This window comes from Callithrix jacchus, chromosome 4 (assembly GCF_049354715.1).
Source record: "Callithrix jacchus isolate 240 chromosome 4, calJac240_pri, whole genome shotgun sequence".
Lineage (NCBI taxonomy): Eukaryota > Metazoa > Chordata > Mammalia > Primates > Cebidae > Callithrix > Callithrix jacchus.
Window position 1 is genome coordinate 161,489,405 of NC_133505.1, and position 25,755 is coordinate 161,515,159.

The following is a 25,755-nucleotide window of genomic DNA, read 5'->3' on the forward strand; positions in this document are numbered from 1 at the left end:
AAATACAAAAATTGGTAACTTGGGAGCCTGAGACATGAGAACTGCTTGAACCCGGGAGGTGGAGGTTGCAGTGAGCTGAGATCATGCCACTGCACTCCAACCTGGGGGACAGAATGAGACTCTGTCTCAATACTATAAATGGATATAGTATTAAATTATAATATTTTAATAAATTATATCATGAAATTTAGACTTCAGGCAAAAAAGAATAAACAAGAAATGTTAGACCAGTAAAGGTATATTTCACAATAAATTATAATTTCCACAAACCTTTACTAAGTAGCATTGAACCAGAATACTTATCACAATAATGGCTACAAATGCTGTAAAGACTGACACAAACCGCCCTCTCCAGTATCTGATGGGCAAAAAAATAAACAAGGATAAAGGGGGTCTAGAAAGAAGCATATAGATGAATTTAAAAGAGCAATTGCCCTCCAACAGCAAATTTGAAAATCATTGAAATATTTATTAATCTAAAATGTTCTGGCCTGGTTATTCGTGCCTATAATCCCGGCACTTTAGGAGGCTGAGGCAGGAGGATCCTTTGAGCCCAGGAGTATGAGACCAGCCTGAGCAACATAGTGAGACCCTCTTTCTACAGAAAAAAATTAAAAATTAGCTGGGTATAGTGGCACAAGCCTGTGGTCTCAGTTACTTGAGAGACTGAGGTGGGAGGTGGCTTGAGTCTTCGACTTTGAGGTTGCAGTGAGCTGAGGTCGCACCACTGCATTACAGCCTAGGTGACAGAGTGAGACCCTGTCTTTTAAAGAAAAAATGTTCTGTATTATACATAAAGAAACTCTCAAATGAATTGATGTGCTGATGTTAAAAAAAAAAAAAAAAAAGGCATTCATTGTATAAACCAAAATTCCGGTTCCAGAAAGATAGCAGCCTAGTGTGGGCTGCTAATTTATCTTCTCAAACTCAACCCAAAACATAACTCAGAAGGAAGAAATAATTGTTGGGTCTGAGAAAGTGAAGTAAAATTGTGAGAAACCCTTATGGAGGTAGAAGGTGGCTGTGATACTGTCTGACAGAAAGGTGCAGCTCTTGGCAGAGGCAGGCTGAATGCGGGGTCAGGGATGGGTGGGGGACAGTTTGACTTGAACTCTGTTCTCTCTGCGTTGCGCTGGCACGCTCCTGCCCATGGCATCTCTCTACACAGCAAAGACATCTGTGCTGGCCAGCATGGTAGGGTAACATGATAGTGGGGGCCTCAGAGGAGAAAAGTTCAAAAGCCCTGGAGGCCAACCTGTGGCCCTCGAATGTCCCCCTCTCTCCTCCCCATGGTGAGCTAGCCCTCACATGTGGCATACAGGGATATGATCTGGGAGAAATACTCTCAAAAAAGAAGGCTGGGCATGGTAGCTCACACCTGTAATCCCAGCACTTCAGGAGGCCAAGGCAGGTGGGTCATTTGAGCTCAGGAGTTCAAGACCAGCCTGGCCAACATGGCAAGACCCCATCTCTACAAAAAAATACTTAGCCAGGTGCCTGTGGTCCCAGCTACCAGGGAAACTGAGATGGGAGGATCACTTGAGCCCAGGAAGTCACAGCTGCAATAAGCTGAGATCGTACCACTGCATTCTAACTTGGGGGACAGAGTGAGACCCTATTTCAAAAAAAAAAAAAAAGAGAAAAGAAAAGGAGCTGAGCCTGGGCAGAGATCAGTAGAGTTCCTGAGAACATGCTTGCCTAAGGTGAGGAGTGGGGAGGTGGGGGCCAAGGTAATCGTCAAGCATAAACTATGGCACCAGAGGCTCTCCAACCTGAGATGTACACACACATATCTTAAAGTCACCCGGGGGCAGGAAGTAGAGCATGGGTTTCTCTAGATCACATTCCCCATTCAAGAAGGGTTTCTCTAGATCACATTCCCACATTCAAGAAGGTTTGTGTCTATTTTACAATTGTTCCTACCACCCTGACTGAACCTCTACACTTCCATTCATTTTGTTGTTGTTGTTGTTTTGTTTTTGTTTTTCTTGTTTGTTTTGTTTTGGGATGGAGTCTTGCTCTGTTGCCCAGGCTGGAATGCAATGGCACGATCTCAGCTCACTGCAACCTCTGCCTCCTGTGTTCAAGCAATTCTCCTGCCTCAGCCTCCTGAGTAGCTGGGAATACAGGTGTGTGCTACCTGGCTATTTTTTGTCTTTTTAGTAGAGATGGAGTTTCACCATGTTGGACAGGCTGGTCTCAAACTCCTGACCTTGTGATCTGCCTGCCTCAGCCTCCCAAAGTGTTGGGATTACAGGCGTGAGCCACCACACCCAGCCACTTCCATTAGTTTTTATGCTCTGAAGTTGCACGTGAATGTGAACAGGAGTGGGTCTTTTTACATTCATCCTGCTCAGCACTCAATGAGCCCTTTTAATCTGAAGACTTGAATCCCTTTCCAATTCTAGGACATTTTCTCCTATTGTTTCTTTGGCGATATTTTCTGCATGTTTTTTTGTTTTCTCTTCTTGATACTCCAGTTAGTTCCAGGTATTGATTTTCCTGGATTGTCTTTCTCTCCTATTTCTATTTTATATGTTTGGATTCTCTTTTATTTCTCCTGTCTCTGTGGCCTTTCTACACAAAGTGTCTGTGGACTGACCGCATTGGTTTCTTGCTAGAAATATAGAATGTTAAGCCCTCACCTCAAACCTCTACTGGGTTAGAATCCTCAGTTTATCAAGGTCAAGATCCCCAGGATTCTTATACACGTTAAAGTCTAGAAGTACTATAGGATTTTTTTCAACTTCACTTTCCAGTTCTATTGAAATTTGGATGTTGTGGCATTCGCATTTTTAGTTTCTAGTAGCCCATTTTTGTACTGTTTCCTTTTCAGAAAATTTAATTTTTTTCATGTACTATGTTTTTTTAGACTAATTAGTTTTACTTTAAGCTCTCTTCTGTTTCTTGAATTTTTCTTTTTCCCCGCTAGGATTATTTTTGTGTGTTTATATCATGGTCTAGCTCTCTCATATTGCTTCTTATTTTCTTATACATCTGCTCATTCTTGATAGTACCTTCATTTAAAAAAATTCTATATCACAGTTGTACATATTTTGAGGGTACATGTGATATTTTGATACATGTATGCAACCCGGGCATGGTGGCTCATGCCTGTAATCTCACCACTTTGGGAGGCTGTATGCAATGTGTAATGATCAAGTCAGGGTAATTAGGATATCCATCACCTCAAACACTTATCTTTGTGTTGGGAACATTACAATTATTTTCTTCCAGCTATTTTGAAATACACAAGAAATTGTTAACTGTAATTTTTTACTGTGTAGTATCTTCATTTTTGATAAGAAATCTGATGGGTTCTTTCATGTAGCTGGGATGCGTTTCTCTTTCTACTACATGAGTACACCTGCCTCTTTCCTTAAATGGGAAGTCTTTTTTTTTTTTTTTGAGATGGAGTTTCGCTCTTGTTGCCCAGGCTGGAGTACAGTGGTAATACTGGCTCACTGCACCCTCCACCTCTTGTGTTCAAGCAATTCTTCTGCCTCAGCCTCCCGAGTTGCTGGGATTACAGGCATCTGCCACCAGGCCTGGCTAAATTTTTGTATTTTGACTAGAGACAGGGTTTCGCTTTTTTGTATTTTTACTAGAGAGAGGGTTTCACCATGTTGGCTGGGCTGGTCTTGAATTCCTGACCTCAGGTGATCCACCTGCTTGGCCTTCCAAAGTGCTGGGATTATAGGAGTGAGCCACCACACCTGGACTAAATGTGAAGTCTTTACATGGGAGGAACAGAAATTGGCCTGGTGAGCTTCATTGTTAAAAGTGAGGAGTCAAACCCAGTACTCACCTTGGAGAACTGTCTTCAAACTATTTAATTTCTGTCAAAATCAGGCTTTTTTCTTTGTACTTTTTGGTGATGCAGGTAGGTAGGCAGGAAAGTTGGGAGTAGACTAGCATGACTGTCCTGCATTCTCAGCCACTTTGCCCTCCCACTCTCTTTAAACTCTGCTGGTCTCCTGACCACACTGTCACCCAATCGTACCATTGCAGTTTGAGCTCCATCTCAGCCACCAACACACTTCTGTCCTACTTTGTCTTCTAGTTTGTTATTTAATCTGTTATCTGCTGATGGTCTTCCCTCTGTGTATGTCTGTGTCCTAATCTCCTTTTCTTAAAAGACATCAATTGTATTCATTTGGGATCTACCCCAATTACCTCACTTAACCTTAATTACCTCTTTAGATACCCTCTCTCCAAAAAAAGTTCCAGTCTGAGGTCCCAGGGACTAGGTATGAATTTGCAGGGGACACAATCCAGCTTATAACACCAAGTTTGTCCAACTCCCTGCCTTTTCTGTGCCTCTCCCCACATAACTGAATGTGATGAGAGAAAAGCACACACCATGCTGGCTGTTCTCACTTTGAATTCACAGGCACTAATCTTGAATAGACCATTAATGCTGCCTACTTTAAATACCACAGTCCTGTAGCACATTCATTCTCATACTCTCATTGAAACCAAAACATGGCTTTTTTTCTTAACACTCCCTCCCAGATCCTTGCTCAGCTTCCTGTTGCACTGAGAAAGCAGGTGACCATTTACACTAGATTATCCTCATATCTCCCATTGACCTGCATCTCTTGCCATCCACTCTGCCTATTCTTACGTTACTATGGATAAAGTCTTTGTGCTCCTAGCAAAGGCCCACCCTTGAGGGTCTTTGTCTTTGCCACTCCTTCTTTCTGGAATATTTTCCACACATACCTGCATGACCCCTTCCTTCAACTCCTCTGGTGTTAAACATCCAGGAGTCTCTCCTATTTAAAATAGTAACCTCCACCCCTACCTTTTAGTCTCCTTTCCTGCTTTATGCAGTACTTATTATCAACAAAAAACTGTATCACATATTTAGCTTGTTTCTTAGTCCTGCTATACAGAATACCTGAGACAGGATAATTATAAAGAAGAGAAATTTATTTCTTCACAGTTCTGGAGGCTGGAAATTACAAGATCAAGGGGCTGGTGTCTGGTTAGGGCCCTCTTGCTGTAGTATAACATGGTAGAAGGTATCACATGGAGGAAGGGGAGAGACACAGGAGACAGGGAGACTAAACTCACCCTTTTATAATAAACTCACTCCCAAGCTAATGCATTAATTCATTTGTGAAGGTTCCACTCTTGTGGCCTAATCACATCTCATGAGGCATCACCTCCCAACACTGTTGCATTGGGGATTAGGTTTCCAACACATGCTTTTGAGAGGACACATTCAAACAAAAGCAGTGTAATATTATTAAGCAATTATTAATACAGTATTATTATTTGCTTATCTCTCCACAGAAGAGTCAACTTCAAAAAAAAATTCTACTTATCAGCTGGGCATGGTGGCTCATGCCTGTAATCCCAGCACTTTGGAAGGCCAAGGTGGGTGGGCGGATCACTTGAGGTCAGGAGTTTGAGAACAACCTGGCCAAGGTGGCAAAACCCCGTCTCTAATAAAAATACAAAAATTAGCTGGGCATGGTGGCAGGTGCTTGCAATCCCAGCTACTCAGGAGGCTGAGGCAGGCAGGAGAATTGCTTGAACCTGGGAGGTGGAGGTCGCAGGTAGCTGAGATCACGCCATTGCACTCCAGCCTGGGGAACAAGACCAAGACTTTGTCTCAAAAAACAAACAAATAAACAGACAAACTAGTTGTCCTTAATGTATTTGTAAATTTAATGGGATCCCAATAAAAATACTTATAGCCCTCAATTTTTACAATGGTTTAAGATTTTTCAGCTTTACAATGGTGCAAAAGTGATACACATTCAGTTGTTCCTCAAGCTACAATAGGCTTATCTGGACATAACTCCATCTATATCTATAGATATTTGTGGTGGTAGGCAAGTGGATTCTGAAGTTTCATATGAAAAAATAATATCCAGGAACTCTCTGAAATAGTAGAGTAATACAGTGGAACCAACCATACCATATAATAAAATATTTTAAAATCCTCAGTCATGGCCAGGTGTGGTGCCTCATACCTGTAATCTCAGTACTTGGGAGGCCAAGGTGGTATGATTGCGTGAGCCCAGGAGTTTGAGATCAGACTGGGCAACATGGTGAGACCCTGTCTTTACAGGATATTTTTTAAATTAGCTGGGTACAATGGTGGACACCTGTGGCCCCAGCTGCTTGGGAGGCTGACTGAGGTGGAAAGATCTCTTGAGCCCAGGGGTTCAAAGCTGCAGTGAGCCAATCATACCACTGCACTTAAGCCCAGGCAGCAGAGCGAGACCCTGTCTCAAAAAAAAAACCCTCAATTATTAATATAGTATTATTATATGGGTATATTAATAGACAAATCCGTGGAACAGAATAGAACAACATGGGAATTTTGCATGTGAAAAAGTTGTATCTCAAATCATTGGAAAAAGTATATAAACTTTTTAGTAAATGATTCAGAGACAATTCAGTAGCCATGTGGAAAAAAAAGTAAAGTCAATTCTAAGGCAGTAGGTAAATTTACAACAATTTCAATGAAAATCCCAAAAGACAGTTTGTTGGGTTTGAGCTATCCAATATGCTTCTAAATTCCAAATAAAAAATTAGGTAAGTTAGAATTGCCAAGAAATTTGGAAAAATATACTACTAATGGAAGAAACTAATACTATTAGATATTGAAACTTAATGTAAATCTATGGTAATCAGAAACTATGGCCTTAACATGTGAACAGGCAAACATACATTCATGTTCATCCCTCCCTGAACATAATGGGTTCTCTGTACATGTTTGTGGAAAATAGAATATTAGCTCCAAAAAAGTATAATATTTATATTCTTAGAACTTAATTGTTTAATATTTTACTGATGGAATTCAAATCCTTTTTACTTATGTAAATAATACATCATTTAGTCAATTTTAAGATATTTTTCTGAATTAAAGATTATATTCTATTTTCAACACATAAATACACATACTGTGTATCTGAATACACAAGTATTAACATGGATTAATCTGTATTAATTAAAAATTTAAAAATACATTATTTCAGTTATGTGATTTAAAACATGGCAAAACCAAACATAAATTGTATAGGCATACATACAGTATACATGTGTGAATATATGTGTATGTGTGTAATAAACCTGTAGAAAAAGCAAGAGAGGAGTAAGTATGCATTTAACACTGTGGTTCCCTGGGAGATATAAGGGAGGTGTTTGGGATGGAGGGTGATAGGATTTGGGAGAGACATTAATAAGAAGTTTGCAGCAGAACAAATTAACAGAAGGCCTGAGACTGCTATTTTTAGAAAGCCTTGCTCTCAAGGGTAGATTTTTTTAAGATGGAGTCTCACTTTGTCGCCCAGGCTGGAGTGCAGTGGCAAGATCTCAGCTCACCACAACCTCCGTCCCCTGGGTTTAATCAATTCTCCTGCCTCAGCCTCTGAGTAGCTAGAATTACAGGCACTTACCAGCATGTCTTTCAAGGTTGGATTTTGGCTGGTGTCTGGGAAATTGAATTTTGGGAGTATTTCCACCATTGCCTAATAAGAGTTACTCACTGTGCCTGAACTATTTGTACAAGCACTGTAGTTGATGCTGACCATCTGTTCTGAGAGTCTTGAATTTGTATGTACTAGGCAGGGGGTGCTATGTGACCAGCCCTGTATAAAAACTATGGCCACTGATTTCCTAATGAGCTTCCCTGATAGGCAACATTTCACACATGAGTAAGATGAAGTCTAGCCTACAAAACAAACTAAAGGAGCTGTCCATTTTATCAGTGGTCTGCTTTTATTTCTTTTTTTTTCAGGAGACAGGGTCTTGCTCTGTTGCCCAAGCTAGAGGGCAGTTGTGTGAGGATAGCTCACTGCAGTGCCTAACTCGTAAGCTCAAATAATCCTCCTGCTTTAGCCTCTTGAATAGCTAGGATGACAAACATGTGCCACCATGTCTAGCTGATATTTTTTAAATATTTTATAGAGACAGAGTCTCACTATGTGGCCCAAGCTGGTTGTGAACTCCTGGCCTGAAGTGGTCCTCTCACCTCAGCCTCTCAAAGCACTAGAATTATAGCTGTGAGCCACCAGGTCTGGCCATGCTCTTGTTTTTACCTGGAATCTTGCAACATCAACATCTAGACTTAAGACGATATGAAAGTGAAGCAAATCAGGCCAGGCATGGTGGCTCACACCTGTAATCCCAGCACTTTGGGAGGCCAAGACAGGCAGATCACTTGAGGTCAGGAGTTCAAGACCAGCCTGGCCAACATGGTGAAACCCTGTCTCTACTGAAAAATACAAAAATATGACAGGCATGTTAGCACGCACCTGTAATCCCAGCTACTTGGGAGGTACAGGTGGGAACGTCGCTTGGACCTGGGAGGCACAGGTTGCAGTGAGCTAAGATTTGGCCACTGCACTCCAGCCTGGGTGACAGAGCAAGACTCTATCTAAAAAAAAAAAGAAAAAGTGAAGCAAATCAACTAACATGCCTGTGGCCAGGCTTTAAAACTGATTTTAAAGTCAACACCTCCATTCTTGGAAGCCCCTTCTGCTAAGGAGAAGGACCTGTCCCTGAAGGAGATCCAGAAGAAACTGAAGGCTGCAGAGCAAAGAAGGAAGTCTGAGGAGGTCCAGGTGCTGAAACCATTGGCAGAGAGGAGGGAACACAAGCAAGAAGCCCTTGAGAAGGCTTTGGAAAAGGACAGCTCAACAGAATGGTGGAGGAAATGCTGATCCTGAAAATGGAACAAATCACGGCCGGGCACAGTGGCTCACGCCTGTAATCCCAGCACTTTGGGAGGCGGAAGTGGGTGGATCATGAGGTCAGGAGTTCGAGACCAGCCTGACCGACATGGTGAAACCCCGTCTCTACTAAAAATACAAAAGTTAGCCAGGTATGGTGGTGCATGCCTGAAATCCTAGCTACTCAAGACGCTGAGGCAGGAGAATCTCGTAAACCCAGGAGGCAGAGGTTGTAGTGAGCTGAGATCATGCCACTGCACTCCAGCCCGGATGACAGAGCGAGAATCCCTTTCAAAAAAAGAAAATGGAACAAATTAAGGAAAATGAGGAGGCTAATCTAGCCGCTGTGATGTCTGAAGGAAAAGGAGGCCTGTGCAGAGGTGCGCAGGAACAAGGACCGGCAGGCTCAACACTCTGGCTCAAGTGGAGGAGGGCAGGCATGCTGTGCTATCAGTAAGTCCTCTGGCCTATATTATAATCCGTCATGCAATATAGGAAATGTATAACATAGTTTTAAAAGGACTCATTTAAAAAAAAAACAAACAAAATTAAAAAAAAAAATCAACGTGGCTCACGCCTGTAATCCCAGCACTCTGGGAGGCTGAGGCAAGCGGATTCACTTGAAGTCCGGAGTTCCAGACCAGCCTGGGCAACACAGCAAAAACCTGTCTCTACTATAAATAAAAAAATTAGCAAGGGATAGTGGTGCACATATGTAATCCTAGCTACCTGGAAAGGTGAGGCATGAGAATAGCCTGAACTCAGAAGGTGGAGGTTTCAGTGAGCAGAGATCGCACCACTGCACTCCAACAGAGCAAGAACTATCTCAAAAAACAAAACAAAATAAAAAACGCAATATGTTCTCTTTCTAGAATATTTTGTTTGATGTTTAAAAAAAAATACCTTGATGCAACTGAATATTTTCCCACTTTGAAACTGTTGGCCAAACGCAGCGGGTCATGCCTGTAATCCCCGTACTTTGGGAGGCCGAGGTGGGTGGATCACCTGAGGTCAGGAGTTCGAGACCAGCCTGGCCAACATAGTGAAACCCCATCTCTACTAAAAATGTAAAAATTAGGCAGGCATAGTGGCAGGCGCCTATAATCCCAGCTCCTCTGGAGGCTGAGGCAGGAGAATGGTTTGAACCCGGGAGGCAGAGGTTGCAGTGAGCCAAGGATTGTGCCATTACACTCCAGCCTGGGTGACAAGAGCGAGACTTCATCTCAAAAACAGAAGAAACTGTGAGCTAGTTGTTGCATTAAATACACATACAAACAAGATTAAAAAACGCTGCAGACTTAAGCTGCTCTTTCTTCCCCAATGTCAAGCAGTCTTGCCTTTTAAACCTTTTCCCGTTTAGAGAAAATGTGCAGCTCATTGCCAGTGCTTATTTAATTTTACATAAACATGCTCTTTGAGGCTGGAGCAAATCTAACTGACGTTCAATGTGAAAATAAAATATAAAAATTGTACTTGAGTTATTTCTAAAGAGAACTAACATTAGAATTGTCTGAATCATCAGAATCATCTATTTCAGAAAAATCAGATTCATTAAATGAATCTTTGGCCAACAACTTGTTCCAGAGATGTTAACCTCACGCGTAGGAATGCTATGTTTACTAGGATTTGGCATTTTCAGTGATGATGAATTACTGTATTTTGTAAATGGAAAATACCACTACTAAAAACAGAATCCTATAAATAGAATGATGTCTTTTGTTTCCAAAGAACGATGTGAAAATAATACAAGTGAGGTCTTTCCTGGCAAAGTGATCTCGGGATAAATGCTGAAGCAACAAGCGCTGCCAGTGAGTATTCTCGAAGCAAACAGGAAGTGTTAAAAAAAAGATCTGTGAGGGCTGAGCAGTTAAGGGGTTAGGCAGGACATCGTGCCAACTAAGGGAATTGCCAGATACCCACTGTAAGTACCCAACTCCCAACTCCTGAAGGTAGCTACCTGCATATTTACTCTTTGTTAGCGCAATTTTCTTGTATGCTCTTGAGAGCAAGCTGTGATTAGCGGAGAAGTGAATTTCTGTGAACAACAGAAAGAAATAGTATAGCAATGTCTCAAATCAAACCAAAGAAAATCACATTAAAAGAACCGAAAGGGCTGGGCATGGTGGCTCACACCTATAATCACAGCAGTTTGGGAGGCTGAGGTGGGCGAATCACTTGAACCCAGGAGGCAGAGGTTGCAGTGAGCTGAGATTTCACCATTGCACTCCAGCCTGGGCAACAAGAGATCTCTATCTCAAAAAAAAAAAAGGTCAGAAGTTTGAGACCAGCCTGACCAACATGGAGACATCCCCTCTCTACTAAAAATACAAAAATTAGCCGGGCGTGGTGGTGCACACCTGTAATCCCAGCTTCTTGGGAGGCTGAGGCAGGAGAATCACTTGAACCCAGGAGGCGGAGGTTGCAGTGAGCTGAGATTTCACCGTTGCACTCCAGCCTGGGCAACAAGAGATCTCTATCTCAAAAAAAAAAAAAAAAAAAGAACTGAAAATGAACAGGGGAATGAGAAGGAATGGTGAAACTAGAGAAGTACAGTAATCCCCCCTTATTCACAGGGGATACTTTCCAAGACCCCCAGTGGATGCCTGAAACCTCAGATAGGACCTACATATGCTATTTTCTCCCTATACATACATACCTATGATGAAGTATAATTTATAAATTAGGCACAGTAACCAATAATAATAATAAAATAGAACAATTATAGCAATGTGCCAGCATCACTACTCTTGTGCTTTGGGTCTGTAATTAAGTCAAATAAGGGTTCTTTGAACACAAGCACTGCAATACCTTGACAGTCAATCTGCTAACCGAGACAGCTACTAAAGTTGACTGACAGGCAGGTAGTGTGTACAGTGTGGACAGCTGGACAAAGGGATGATTCACTGTGGTGGGGGTACCAGGGCAGAGTTGGAAAGCATGAAATTTCATTATACTACTCAGAGTAACACACAATTTGAAACTTGTGAATTATTTCTGGAATTTTCCATTTAATATTTTCTGACTCCAGTTGATGGCAGGTAAGTGAAACTGCAGATAAGGGGCAACTGCTTTTTTAGTAGAGATGGGATTTCACTGTGTTAGCCAGGATGGTCTCCATCTCCTGACCGCATGGTCCACCCAAAATACTGGGATTACAGGCATGTGCCATGGCGCCCGGCCATATAAGGGGTGACTACTGTAGTCAGAAGTGGCAATGGTTGTAGTTGTAGTCTCCATGAGACGGTCCTCTTGTACCAACCCCATCCTCCTTCCCTGTACTGCTTGTGTGCCTGTTGATTTTTGTGCATTGTAAGGGTTGAGGCACATTTTTTTTCCTCATATGGGTAGCTCTTTTTTTCTATTTTCATGTACTAAAAAGACTATCCTTTCCCCATTGAATTGCCTTATTACCCTTGTAGAAAATAAATTAACTACACATGTATGGTTTTATATATATGTATGGGATATATTTCTGGCTCTATCTATTTCTGGATTTTCTAGTCTCCTCTATTGGTTTTTGTTTTTGTGTTTGAGACAGGATCTCACTCTGTTGCACAGGCTGGAGTACAGTGGCATAATCTTGGATCACTGTAGCCTTGACTTCCTGGGCTCAAGCTATCCTCCTATCTCAGCCTCCTGGTAGCTGGAACTATAGGCACACATCACCATGCCCAGATAATTTTTTGATGTTTTGTTGAGACAAAGGAACAAACAAACACAAAGAAAGGTCTGGCCCTTGATAGGATCCTGGAGGATGACTTCTAAGCCCTTGGAATATACCGCCTAATAAGAGATGCTTTGTTTAACTAGGGCTTTGGGGCAACCCAGGCACTGTTTAGCATTGTTCTGCTAATAATGTAATTTATAGTGGGTGCCTTAGGCCAGGCTTTTCAAGTCTGCCCTTTGGAGAGGCTGGAGCCTGAATAACTAAGGTCAGCCATTGGCCACTCCATGCCCACATGACCACCCTTACTTACTTCCCTCAAAAAACCCTGGATATTAAGGCTCAAGAAAGCTTGCTAGCTAGCAATATTTTGTGCTTGTTGTGACATATTGTTACTGGAAGAATTAAACATCGTCCACATGGCCTCAGTGGGAAGGGACGACTGGAAGCTCATTCCTGGACTTTCCTCTATTTGCCTTTTGCTCTTGCTGATTTTAATGCCCATTTTTTCCATAACAAATCATAACTGTGAGCACAGTGGCTTTTCTGAATTCTATGAGTTTGTCTGGCTAATAATTAAACCCAAGAGTGGTTTGAGAGGACCTCTGACAACATTCACCTATTCTTAATTTTTTGTATTTAGTGATTATTTATTGAATGCTAGTCATTTTGAAAGTTACTTTGGTAAGTGTTTCGATTTTTGTAGTTTTTTTTTTTTTTTTTTTTTTTTTTTAAGAATGTTGCATTCTGTTTTGGCAGGCAGTTGAGTTACTTGCTTTGTTAAGGTAGGTCTAGTTGCTCAAGGGCTAAATGTGATCTCAAGTATTCAACATTGTTTCTCTATTGTGGCTAATCACAACTCTCAGACATCTTTGGTTCTGGGAATTGTTCAGCTTTCAGCAGCTCTTAACTAGTTTACTTTGACTGACTTTGTGGTGTTTCAGGCTATGCATGTGCTGCTTTGTATTAAGCCAGAAACTCAAGGTGGCCTTTGTGCAGATTTCCAGAGCCCTTTCTCTGCATAACTAACCCCTCCCTACTACTCTGCTCTGCAAATTCCAGCCATGTCAACCTTTCCAAACTCTGATCTGTCTCCTCAACTCATCAAGACTCCTATGCTCTGTTTGGGTCCCCCTTCCTGTAATGTGATTCAGAAAGATCCGCTAGGCAGAAAGCAGAAGTATTGTGATAACATCTTTGTTTTCCTGCTCTATTCTTCAGTGTCCAACTGTTCAATGTCCAGTTATTCCATACAGTATGTACATTTTCTGTTTATTTATACAAGAGGATGTGATGGTTTGAATGTGTCCCCAAAATTTCATGTGTTGGAAACGTAATCCTCAAATTCATATGTTGATTGAAGGTGGGATCTTTGGAAAGTAATGAGGATTAGATAAGGTCATCAGGTTGAGGGCCCATGATGGAACTGATGGCTTTAGAAGAAGAGGAAGCAATGACCAGGCTTAGTGGCTCATGCCTGTAATCCCAGCACTTTGGGATGCCAAGGCAGGTGGATCACCTGAGGTCAGGAGTTCAAGACCAGCCTGGTCAACATGGTGAAACCCTGTCTCTACTAAAAATATAAAAATTAGCTGGGTGTGGTGGCACATGCCTGTAGTCCCAGCTATTTGGGAGGCTGAGGCAAGAGAATCTCTTGAACCCAGGAAGCAGAGGCTGCAGTGAGCCAAGATGGTGCCACTGCACTCCAGCCTGAGTGATGAAGTTAAACTCCATCTCAAAAAAAAAAAAAAAAAAAAAAAAAAAAAGAAGCATGACTTGAGCTGATACACATGCTGTTATGTTCTTGCCCTCTCCCCGTATGATGCTCTCTGCCATGTTCTGACACAGCAAGAAGGTTCTCACGAGATGCCAGCGCCATGTTCTTGGACTTCCTAGCCTCTAGAACCATGAGCCAAATAAGCTTTCCTTATAAATCATCTAGTCTATGATCTGTTTTAGCAACAGAGAATGGATTAAGACAGAGGGCAAATATAGTTCCAGGTATTCTGTCATGGCAGGAAGTATAATACTCTCTACTGTTTTGGTTGCTATTTCACATGACATTTTTCAAAATTAATTGTATTTTCAAATGTAATTTCCATATGTGAGCATATGGAAATGTAATTGTCTTGAACTCTTATTAATTTTATAATTTATATGTAAGCATTTTGTAAGTTTTCTATATAGACATTTATGTCAAAAATAGTATTTTTTTTCAGCTTCAGAATTTTAATTTTTTTCTCTTGCTGTATTGGCTTGGGTTTCCATAATAATGTAGAATAGAAGTGGTAATAATAGATATTCTTATTCTTGCTTTTCTTTTTTTTTTTTGAGACAGAGTTTCGCTCTTGTTACCCAGGCTGGAGCGCAATCTCGGCTCACTGCAACCTCCGCCTCCTGGGTTCAGGCAATTCTCCTGTCTCAGCCTCCTGAGTAGCTGGGATTATAGGCATGCGCCACCATGCCCAGCTAATTTTTTGTAATTTTAGTAGAGACGGCCAGGTGCAGTGGCTCAAGCCTGTAATCCCAGCACTTTGGGAGGCCGAGGCAGGTGGATCACGAGGTCAAGAGATCGAGACCATCCTGGTCAACAAGGTGAAACCCCGTCTCTACTAAAAATACAAAAAATTAGCTGGGCACGGTGGCGTGTGCCTGTAATCCCAGCTACTCAGGAGGCTGAGGCAGGAGAATTGCCTGAACCCAGGAGGCGGAGGTTGCGGTGAGCCGAGATCGCGCCATTGCACTCCAGCCTGGGTAACAAGAGCAAACCTCCGTCTCAAAAAAAAAAAAAAAAAAGAGAGAGACAGGGTTTCACCATGTTGACCAGGATGGTCCCGATCTATTGACCTAGTGATCCACCCGCCTCGGCCTCCCAAAGTGCTGGGATTACAGGCGTGAGCCACTGCACCCGGCCATTCTTGCTTTTCAAAGGAATGTTTTAAGCATTAATATCAAGCATGATGTTTGCTATAGCTCTTTTTTAGATCCTGAATGAAACAGATTAAATAAGTTGTCTTTTAAAATTAGTTCATGAATTATTTTTGTGGTAAACTGAAAAAGAAAATGCCCTTCCTTCCACTTATGTTTACTTTCCTCTTTCTAATTTTTTTTTTCTTTTTGCTCTGTCACTCAGGCTGGAGTACAGTGACAGTATCACAGCTCACTACAGCCTCAACCCTTGTGGTCAAGTGATTCTCTCACCTCAGCCTTTCAAGTAGCTGAAACCACAGGTATGCACCACCACATCCAGCTAATTTTTTTACTTTTGAGATGAAGGTTCACTCTTGTTGTCCAGGCTGAAGCAGAATGGCGTGATCTCGGCTTACCACAACCTTTGCCTCCCAGGTTCAAGTATTCTCCTGCCTCAGCCTCCCAAGTAGCTGTGATTACAGGCATACACCATCACACCCAGCTAATTTTGTATTTTCAGTTGAGACGGGGTTTCTCCATGTTGGTCGGGCTGGTTTCGAATTCCCAACCTCAAGTGATCTGCCTGCCGTGGCCTCCCAAAGTGCTGGGATTACAGGCATGAGCCACTGTGCCCAGCCTACTTTTTTTTTTTTTTTTTTTTGAAGACAGAGTCTTGCTCTGTCACCCAGGCTGAAGTGCAGTTGCACAATTTCTGCTCACTGCAACTTCTGCCTCCCAGATTCAAGCAATTCTCCTGCCTCACCCTCCCAAGTAGTTAGGATTATAGATGCCCACCACAACACCCAACTAATGTTTGTATTTTTAGTAGAGACGAGGTTTCACCATGTTGGTCAGGCTGGTCTGAAACTGCTGACCTCAAGTGATTTACCTGCCTTGGCCTCCCAAAGTGCTGGGATTATAGGTGCGAGCCATCGCACCTGGCCTTTTTTGCATTTGTGTTGAGATTGGGTTTCACAATGGTATCTAGGATGGTCTCAAACTCCCGGGCTCAAGTATTATGCCTGCCTCTGCCTCCTAAGTGCTGGAACTACAGGCATGAGCCACCACATCCAGCCCAATGTTTACTTTCTAATCCCTAGAACCTGTGACTATTATCTTATATGGCAAATAGAGCAAAATTACTTGTCTTAGTTTTTTTGTGTTGCTATTAAAAATAGCTGAGGCTCGGAAATTTATAAAGAAAATAGGTTTATTTGGCTTGCTGTTCTACATACTGTAAAAGAAGCATGGTGCTGGCATCTACTCTACTTCTGGTGAGGCCTTGGGCTGCTTCCACTCATGGCAAAAGGCACAGAGGAGCGTCATGTGCAGAGATCACATGGTGAGAGAGGAAGGAAGAGAGCAAGGCAGGAGGTGCCAGGCTCTTTTTAACAACCAGCTCCCGCGAGAACTAGTAGAGCAAGAACTCACTCACTTCCTTCCCTCGTCTTCAGGGAAGACATTAACCTATTCATGAAGGATCTGTTCCCATGTCCAACACCTCCCACTAGGCCCCACCTCAACATTACGGATCAAATTTCAACATGAGGTTTGGAGAGTCACATAATCAAATTACAGCATTGTTGGCCAGGTGCAGTCGTGCATGACTGTAATCCTACCATTTTGGGAGGTTTAGGGGCAGATTACCTGAGGTCAGGAGTTCGAGACCAGTCTGGCCGACATGGCAAAACCCTGTCTCTACTAAAAGTACAAAAATTAACCAGGTGTGATGCTATGTGCCTGTAATTTTAGCTACTTGAGAGGCTGAGGCAGGAGAATCACTTGAACCCAGGAGGCAGAGGTTGCAGTGAGCCAAGACTGTGCCACTGCACTCCAGCCTGGGTGACAGAGTGAGACTCTGTCTCAAAAAAAAAAAAAAGCCAAACAAAAGCAAAACCAAACAAGACAAAAAACTATAACATTGCTTTACGTGATAAAATATATGATTAAGTTTAGAGTTTTCAGAGGAAGCATTTACCCTGATTATTTTGGTGGGCCCTAAGTATGGTCACACAAATTCTTTTTTTTTTTTTGAAATGAAGTCTCACTCTATTGCCCAGGCTGGAGTGCAGTGGTGTGATCTCAGCTCACCACAACCTCAGTTTCCTGGGTTCAAATATTTCTTGTGCCTCAGCCTTCCAAGTAGCTGGGATTACAAGTATGCACCACCATGCCCAGTTAATTTTTGTATTTTTAATAGAGGCAGGGTTTCTTCACCATGTTGGCCAGGCTGGTCTCAAACTCCTGGCCTCAAATGATGCACCTGCCTCAGTCTCCCAAAATGCTGAAATGACAGGTGTGAGCCTGGCCACAGATTCTTTTAAGAGAGGCAAAGTGAGATTTTACACAGACAGACACAGAGGAGAGAGCTATGTGAAGACAGAGTCAGATTAGAGTGATGGGGCCACAAGCCAAGGAATGTTGCAGAAACTGAGAAAGGCAAGGAACACATTCTCCCGTAGAGATTCTGAAGGGAGGCTGACCCTGCCAACATCTTGATTTTGGACTTCTAGCCTTCAGAACTATGAGAAAATAAATTTCTGTTTAAGTTGCCAGATTTATAGTAATTTGTTATAGTAGCCACTGAAAACTAATATTTTGATTTAATAAATGATGCTTAATCACATCTGATATGGGTTTGGTTCTGTGTCTCCACCCAAATATCATCTTAAATTGTAGTTCCCATAATCCCCATGTGTCATGGGAGGGACACACTGGGTGGTGGTTAAATCTTGGAAGTAATTTAATTGCAGTTACCCTCATGCTGTTCTCTTAATAGTGAGGGAATTCTCCCTGGACCTGACAGTTTTATCAGGGGCTTTTCCCCTCTTTCCAGCACTTTCCCTTCCTCCTGCCATGTGAAGAATGGGTTTGCTTCTCCTTCTACCATGATTGTAAGTTTCCTGAGGCCTCCCCAGCCCTGCAGAACTATGAGTCAATTAAACCTCTTTTACAAATTACCCACTCTTGGGCATGTCTTTATTAGCAGTATGAAAATAAACTAATACAATATCGATGGATTTTTTTGCATTTGCTGACATAATTTTTTTTTTTTTACAACTTTCTGTCAAGGGACATGTCACAACTCCTAATTTCTTAATATGTGAATTATATCAATGGATTTTTCTAGTGTCAAAGCAATGCTACATTTCTACATTAAGTCCAACTGGCTCGTGATCTATATGTATATATGTATGTATATATGTTTCATCTGTCTTTTCTGCTGATTCTCATTCATGGCATATGGCTTCCTTATCAGCTTATTTTTTACTATGTAATATTCATTTTGGTAGGCAGAATAATACCTTCCTCACAAGGTGTCCACATCCTAATCTGTATGAATGGCAAAAGAGAATTTGCAAATGTAATCAAACTCAGGGTCCTGAGTTGCAGAGATTATCCTGGATTACCTGTGTGAACCCAATGTAATCACATAAAGAAGTCCTTATCAATGAAAGAGGGAGGCAGGAGATGTGAAAGAAAGAAGTGTGACTTGGGAAGTTATGGCAGAGACTTGATGTGAGAAAGACTTCAGCCATTCTTACTGGCTTTAAAGATTCAAAAAGAGACCACTAGCCAAGGAATGCAGGCAGCTCTTAGAAGCTAGCAAAGGGCAAGATAGTGGATTATGCCCTAGAAGCTCCTTCTAGGAGAAAAGCAGCCCTGATGACATCTGGAGTTTAGTCCAGTGAGACCAGTATGGACTCCTGACTTCAAGAGCTGTAAGATAATAGGCCAGGTGCAGTCGGTCATACCTGTAATCCCAGTACTTTGGGAGGCTGAGCTGGGTGGATCACCTGAGGTCAGGAGTTTGAGACCAGCCCGGCCAACATGGTGAAACCCCGTCTCTACTAAAAATACAAAAAAAATTATGGAGCATAGTGGTGGGCGCCTGTAATCCCAACTATTAGGGAGGCTGAGACAGGAGAATCACTTGAACCCAGGAAGCAGAGGTTGCAGTGAATATAAGATCATGCCATTGCACAGCAGCCTGGGTGGCAAGAATGAAACTCTGTTTCAGAAAAAAAAAAAGAGCTGTAAAATAATAAATGTGGCCAGGTGTGGTGGCTCATGCCTGTAATCCTGTCCCTTTGGGAGGCCGAGGTGGGCAGATTACCTGAGATCGGGATTTCAAGACCAGCTTGACCAACATGGAGAAACCCCATCTCTACTGAAAATACAAAAATTAGCCAGGCATGGTGGCCCATGCCTGTAATCCCAGCTACTTGGGAGGCTGAGACAGGAGAATCTCTTGAAACCCAGGAGGTGGAGGTTGCAGTGAAGCAAGATCATGCATGCCATTGTACTCCAGCCTGGGCAACAAGAGCAATACTCTGTCTCAAAAAAATAAAAGATAATTAATGTGTGTTATTTTAAGTTACCAAGTTTACGGTAAGTTGTTACAGTAACAATAGTAAAGGAATACAGTCTATCCTTAAGAATTTATTTGCAGGATTTCCTTATAGCCTTAGATGAAGGAGCAGTCCGGCAGAGAGGTCTTGCATTAACTTTTCCTGGGTGCCTATGGGCACTATTCTGGGAACACTTTAAATTACATTTAGGGCTTAAGGTAATGTACCTTTTTTTTTTTTGAGACAGGGTCTCTCTCTGTCACCCAAGCTGGAGTGCAGTGGTGCAATCTCAGCTCACTACCACCTCTACCCCCTGGTCTCAAGCCATCCTTCCACCTCAGCCTCCCCAGCAGCTGGGACCACAGATGTGGGCCACCATGCCTGGCTATTTTTTGGGGAGATGAGGTCCCCGTGTTGCCCAGGCTGATCTTGAACTCTAGGACTCAAGTGATACTCCTGTTTGGCCTTGCAAGTGCTGGGATTACAGGCATGAGCCACCATACCTGGCCAGATAATTTACTTTTGAGCTGCAAATGCATGCAGAGGCTAGCTTGACACTTTTCAGCACTGTCCCCCTCTTTGCTTTCTTTAGACAAAGGAATTTTTCTCAGAGTCCCCCGGGGTAGAGAAGGTAATGAATTCACTTCTGTTTTGCCCTAATCCTGGGTTATAGCCATTTGAGGACCCAGCTCAATATGAGGAGACTCCCAAATTAGCCTTCCCAACATGCATGGCCCCTAGGCTTTGACTCTTGCCCCCTTTACCCCAGGAGACTATCAAAACCCAAAGTTCAAGTCTGTCCAAAATGGAACTGCTCTCAAAGAAAAATCAGTTTCAGGGTTCTACTTGCCTTTCTGAGTTCTTAGTTTTAGGATGTGTCCTGCTTTTAGTGATTTCAAAGCTTTTAAGATTTATTTTCTTGCTTCCTTTCTTTGTTTTGTTTTATTTTGTTTGGAGTTTCGCTCTTATTGCCCAGGCTGGAATGCAGTGGCATGATCTCCGCTCACTGTAAACTGCAACCTCTGCCTCCTGGGTTCAAGCAATTCTCTTGCCTCAGCCTCCCAAGTAGCTGGGACTACAGATGTGAGCCACCACTCCCGGCTAATTTTTGTATTTTTAATAGAGATGAGGTTACACCCTGTTGGTCAGGCTGGTCACAAACTCCTGACCTCAGGTGATCCACCCACTTAGGTCTCCCAAAGTGCTGGGATTACAAGTGTGAGCCCCCGTTCCTGGCCTTTTTTCTTCTTTCTGTTTTTGTTTTAGAGATGGAGTCTTGCTCTGTCATCCATGCTGGAGTGCAGTGACGTGATCGTGATCATACCTCACGGCAGCCTCGGACTCCTGGGCTTCAGTGATCCTCCTGCCTGAGACTCCCAGAGCACTGGGATTACAGGTGTGAGCCACCTTGCCTGGCCAGATTTTTTTCTTTTAGCCAGCATTTGTTGTTTTTTTCAGTAATGGGGCTGGTCTGAATTACCTAGCCCATCACGTTCTAGGAAATCTATTAAACATTTATATTCTGAATTCAGTTCCTCCAGCCAAACTTTTTGCTGGTCTGATTCTGCTGTCTTTTGCTTCTCTTGGCTTTTGCTTATGATGCTTTGTTTTCTTGTTAGATGGTTGGTTGTAATCTTATTTGCAATAGACCTTTATTTGTCAAACTTCTTTGAAGGTTAGGTTGAAGTACTTTCCCTTTTTTTTTTTTCCTTTTTGAGACAGTTTCACTCTGTCACCCAGGCTGAAGTGCAGTGGTGTGATCTCAGCTCACTTCAACCTCCACCTCCTGGGTTCAAGCGATTCTCTTGCTTCAGCCTCCCAAGTAGCTGGGATTACAGGCATGCATAATCATGCCCAGCTAATTTTTGTATTTTTAGTAGAGAGGGTTTCGCCATGTTGGTCAGGCTGGTCTCAAACTCCTGACCTCAGGTGATCCACCCTCCTTGGTTTCCCAAAGTGCAGGGATTACAGGTGTGAGCCACCGCACCCCGCCTAAAGGTGCTTTCCTCTGAGAGAATTTGCAGTTCCTGTCAGTTGCCTGGAGGCATGCCAACCCAGTACCAATTCAGCAGAATTTCTTTGCTTGAGGTTTTTCGCATTACCCAAGAATTATGAATTGGGCCACAAACTTGCATAAGGTCTACTAACCTGTGGTTCAGAGGAATTTTTTCCCTCTCTCTTCACTCAGTTCCAATGTGGATGGAGACAGGCACATTTCTTGGCTTCTCCCCACCCACACCTACAGACAAGCTTTGTGTACTGTCCTCCATAACTTGGTCCTCTCATGTTCTGTATACTTGTATGGCTATCAGAATCAAAGCTTGGTGACATCAGGGACTGGTAGATGGTCACAGGATTCTGCCATTTCAGGTCTTCCTTATTTCTCTGGATTCCTGCTTCCACTTGCTTGGCTTTGTGGACTGTTTTTCATTTCTATCAAACAAAGAATTTAAAAAGAAAATTTGGCCAGGCATGGTGGTACACATCTATAATCTCAGCACTTCCATTGGTCAAGGCGGGAGGATTGCTTGAGCCTAGGAGTTTGAGGCTGCTGTGAGGTGTGATCATGTCACTATGTTCTAGCCTGTTTGATAGAGTCAGACCGTGTCTCTAACAAAAGAAAATCTGGCCAAGTACAGTGGCTCATGCCTATAATCTCAGCACTTTGGGAGGTCAAGGAGGGAGAATCACTTGAGCCCGGGAGTTCGGGAACAGCCTGGGCAACATAGTGAGACCTGTCTCTACAAAAATAAATTAGCCAGGTGTAGTGGCACAAACCTGTAGTCCCAGCTACTCAGGAGGCTGAGGCAGGAGGATCACTTGATCCCAGGAGGTCAAGGCTGCAGTGAACTGTGATTGCACCACTGCACTTCAACTGGGTGACAGGGCAAGACCCTGTCTCAAAGCAAAACAAAACTCAATGAGATGCCCCTTCTCATTCACTAGGATGGACATGGAAAAAAAAACAGCCAGGCCAGGCGTGGTGGCTCATGCCTGTAATCCTAGCACTTTGAGAGGCTGAAATGGGCGGATCATGATGTCAGGAGTTTGAGACCAGCCTGACCAACATGGTGAAACCCTGTCTCTACTAAAAATACAAAAATTAGCTGGGTGTGGTGGCACGCGCCTATAATCCCAACTATTCAGGAGGCTGAGGCAGGGGAATCGCTTGAACCCGGGAGGTGGAGGTTGTAGTGAGCTGGGATTGTGCCACTGCACTCTAGCATGGGGGAAAGAGCAAGACTCCGTCTCAATTAAAAAAAAAAAAGCAAAACAAGTATGAAGAAAATTTAAGTATTTTAATTAGTATTGATAGTATATGACAGAAGTATCTAGGAACTCTGGTCTGCCATTTTTCCAGAAATCTATCATTTTAAGGTGTCAACTGTCCCCAGGAGTCAACAGGGCTATGATTGTAGATCCTAAAAACCATATAGTATGTCCTGACCCCACAAATAAGATTAGGTTCCATTTCACCATCATTTTGTGCTTCAAGTACTAATTCTTTCAATGTCCACACTCAATTCACTTTTATAATTCTTTGTGATTACTAATTCATTCTTCTCTACAAATCTCTTAAATCAAAACAAAAATGGCAAGATCTGTGCTTTTTTTTTAAGACAGTGTCTTACTTGTCAGCTTGTCTAGATTGCAGTGGAGAGATCACGGCTCACTGCAACCTCAAACTCCTGGGCTCAAGTGATCCTCCTGCCTCAGCTTCCTGAGTAGCTAGAACTACAGGTGTGTGCTACCATGCTTGGCTAATTTTCACATTTTTTGTAGAGATGGGGTTTCATCATCTTGGTCTCAAACTCCAGGACTCAAGCAATTCTCTTGCCTCAGCCTCCCCAAGCGCTGGGACTACAGCTGTGAGCACCGTCAGGCTGGTATATGCTTTTCAACAGCTACCTTTTAAAACTTTATGTAGCTCTCTAGTGTCTTCATATTAAAAGCAGAAAAAAAAAATCCAATAATGCAAAATCTTAACACAGAGGCTCTCAAATTCTCTGGGTTACAGTGCCCTTAGTATTGCAATTTTTTTACACGGCTAGTCTCCAGACCAAAATAAATACTTAATAGTTCTATTATCACATGATAATAATAGTTCTATTATCGGGTCCAAACCTTTTTTTTTGAGATGGAGTCTCACTCTGTCATCCAGGCTGGAGTGCAGTGGGGCAATCCCAGCTCATGGCACCCTCCACCTTCTGGATTTAACCAGTCCTCCTGCCTCAGCCTCCCGAATAGCTGGGATTACAGGCCTGTGCCATCATGCCTGACTAATTTTGTATTTTTAGTAGAGATGGAGCTGGTCTTGAACTTCCAACCTCAGGTGATCCACCTGCCTCGGCCTCCCAAAGTGCTGGGATTATAGGTGTTAAGCCACTGCACCCAGCCCCGTGTAAAATGTTTACTTTTAATACCTTATGCTTCTCTCAGGATGCCTGGTTTTGGTATCAAGTTTGGTGACTTTGTGAATTATATTGTGCCCGTTAAAAAAAATGAGATAGAAAATTCCTGAATTATGGCCAGGCGTGGTGGCTCTCGCCTGTAATCCCAGCACTTTGGGAAGCCGAGGTAGGTGGATCATGAGGTCAGGAGTGTATGACTAGCCTGGCCAAGATGGTGAAACCCCGTCTCTACTAAAAATACGGCTGGGTGCAGTGGCTCATGCCTGTAATTCCAGCACTTCGGGAGGCTGAGGTGGGCAGATCATGAGGTCAAGGGATAGAGACCATTCTCATCAACATGGTGAAACCCCATCTCTACTAAAAATACAAAAATTAGCTGGGCATGGTGGTGTGCACCTATAGTCCCAGCTACTTGGGAGGCTGAGGCAGGAGAATTGCTTGAACCTGGGAGGCAGATGTTGCAGTGAGTCAAGATTGTGCCACTGCACTCCAGTCTGGCAACAGAGCAAGACTGTCTCAAAAAAAAAAACAAAAAACCCAAAACCAAAAATTAGCCTGGCATGGTGGCAGGCACCTGTAATCCCAGGTACTCAGGAGGTGGAGGCAGAATTGCTTGAACCCAGAGGGGTGGGGGGTGGAGGTTGCAGTGAGCTGAGATCGCACCATTGCACTCCAGCCAGGGAGAGAGAGTGAGTCTCTGTCTCAAACAAAACAAAAAACCACAACCAAAAAAGAAAATTACTGAATTATTAGATAGAAAGAGACAACATATTTTTAAACATATCATAATCCCAGTATACTAATACAATTTTTTATTTTTCATATCATTTTTCAGGCCTTACATATATACTTTTAGAGCTAAAATACATTAATAGTTTGTTTTCTATGCTTTTATACTTAATAGTCTGTTATATATATTTCCCTTATATTTCTAGTCCTATTCTAACCATTTCTTTAGATTTGAAAAATTGTAATTAAATACATATAAAACTTATTTTTAAGTGCACAGCTCTATGGCATTAAGTACATTCACACTGCCATGAAACCATTACCCCCAGCCATCTCCAGAAATTTTTATTTTCCCAGCCTGAAGTTCTGTACCTACTCAATAACAACTCCTGGCTGGGCATGGTGGCTCACGCTTGTAATCCCAGCGCTTTGGAAGGCCGAGGCAGGCAGATCACAAGGTCAGAGTTTGAGACCACCCTGGTCAATATAGTGAAACTCTGTCTCTATTAAAAATACAAAAATTAGCCAGGCTTGGTAGTGGACACTTGTAGTCCCAGCAGGAGAATCATTTGAACCCAGGAGGCAGAGGTTGCAGTGAGCTGAGATTGCACCACTGCACTCCAGCCTGGGTAACAAGAGCAAAACTCCGTCACAAAAATAATAATAATAATAATACAAATTCCCGGTTTCTCACTTCCCTATCTGGCAACTACCATTCTAATTTCTGTCTCTATGAGTTTGACTATTCTAGGTACCTTATGTAAATGGAATCATACAGTACTTTTCCTTTTGTAACTGGCTTTTTTTCTCTTAGCACAAAGTCTTCAATGTTGAACAATGTGGTAGCATGTGTCAGAATTTCCTTCTTTTTTTTTTTTAATGAAGTTTTGCTCTTGTCACCCAGGTTGGAGTACAATCACACGATCTTGACTCACTGAGACCTGCGCCTCCCAGGTTCAAGTGATTCTCCTGCCTCAGCTTCCCGAGTAGCTGGG

The 25,755-nt window shown here is 42.6% G+C and overlaps 1 protein-coding gene across 6 annotated transcripts in view; it reads left to right on the forward strand.

Annotated features, from left to right (window-relative positions):
- SCAF8 (SR-related CTD associated factor 8) overlaps window positions 1–25,755 on the forward strand; it is a 252,681-nt gene that overhangs the window by 4,832 nt on the left and 222,094 nt on the right. For 4 of the 6 annotated variants that reach the window (XM_078370342.1, XM_078370344.1, XM_078370345.1 and 1 more), the window contains exon 2: window positions 15,491–15,587. The exons of the other annotated variants lie outside the window; for them this stretch is intronic. The gene's annotated coding sequence lies outside the window, so the exon portion shown is untranslated. The remainder of the gene's footprint in view (window positions 1–15,490; window positions 15,588–25,755) is intronic. 6 annotated transcript variants of the gene reach the window in all.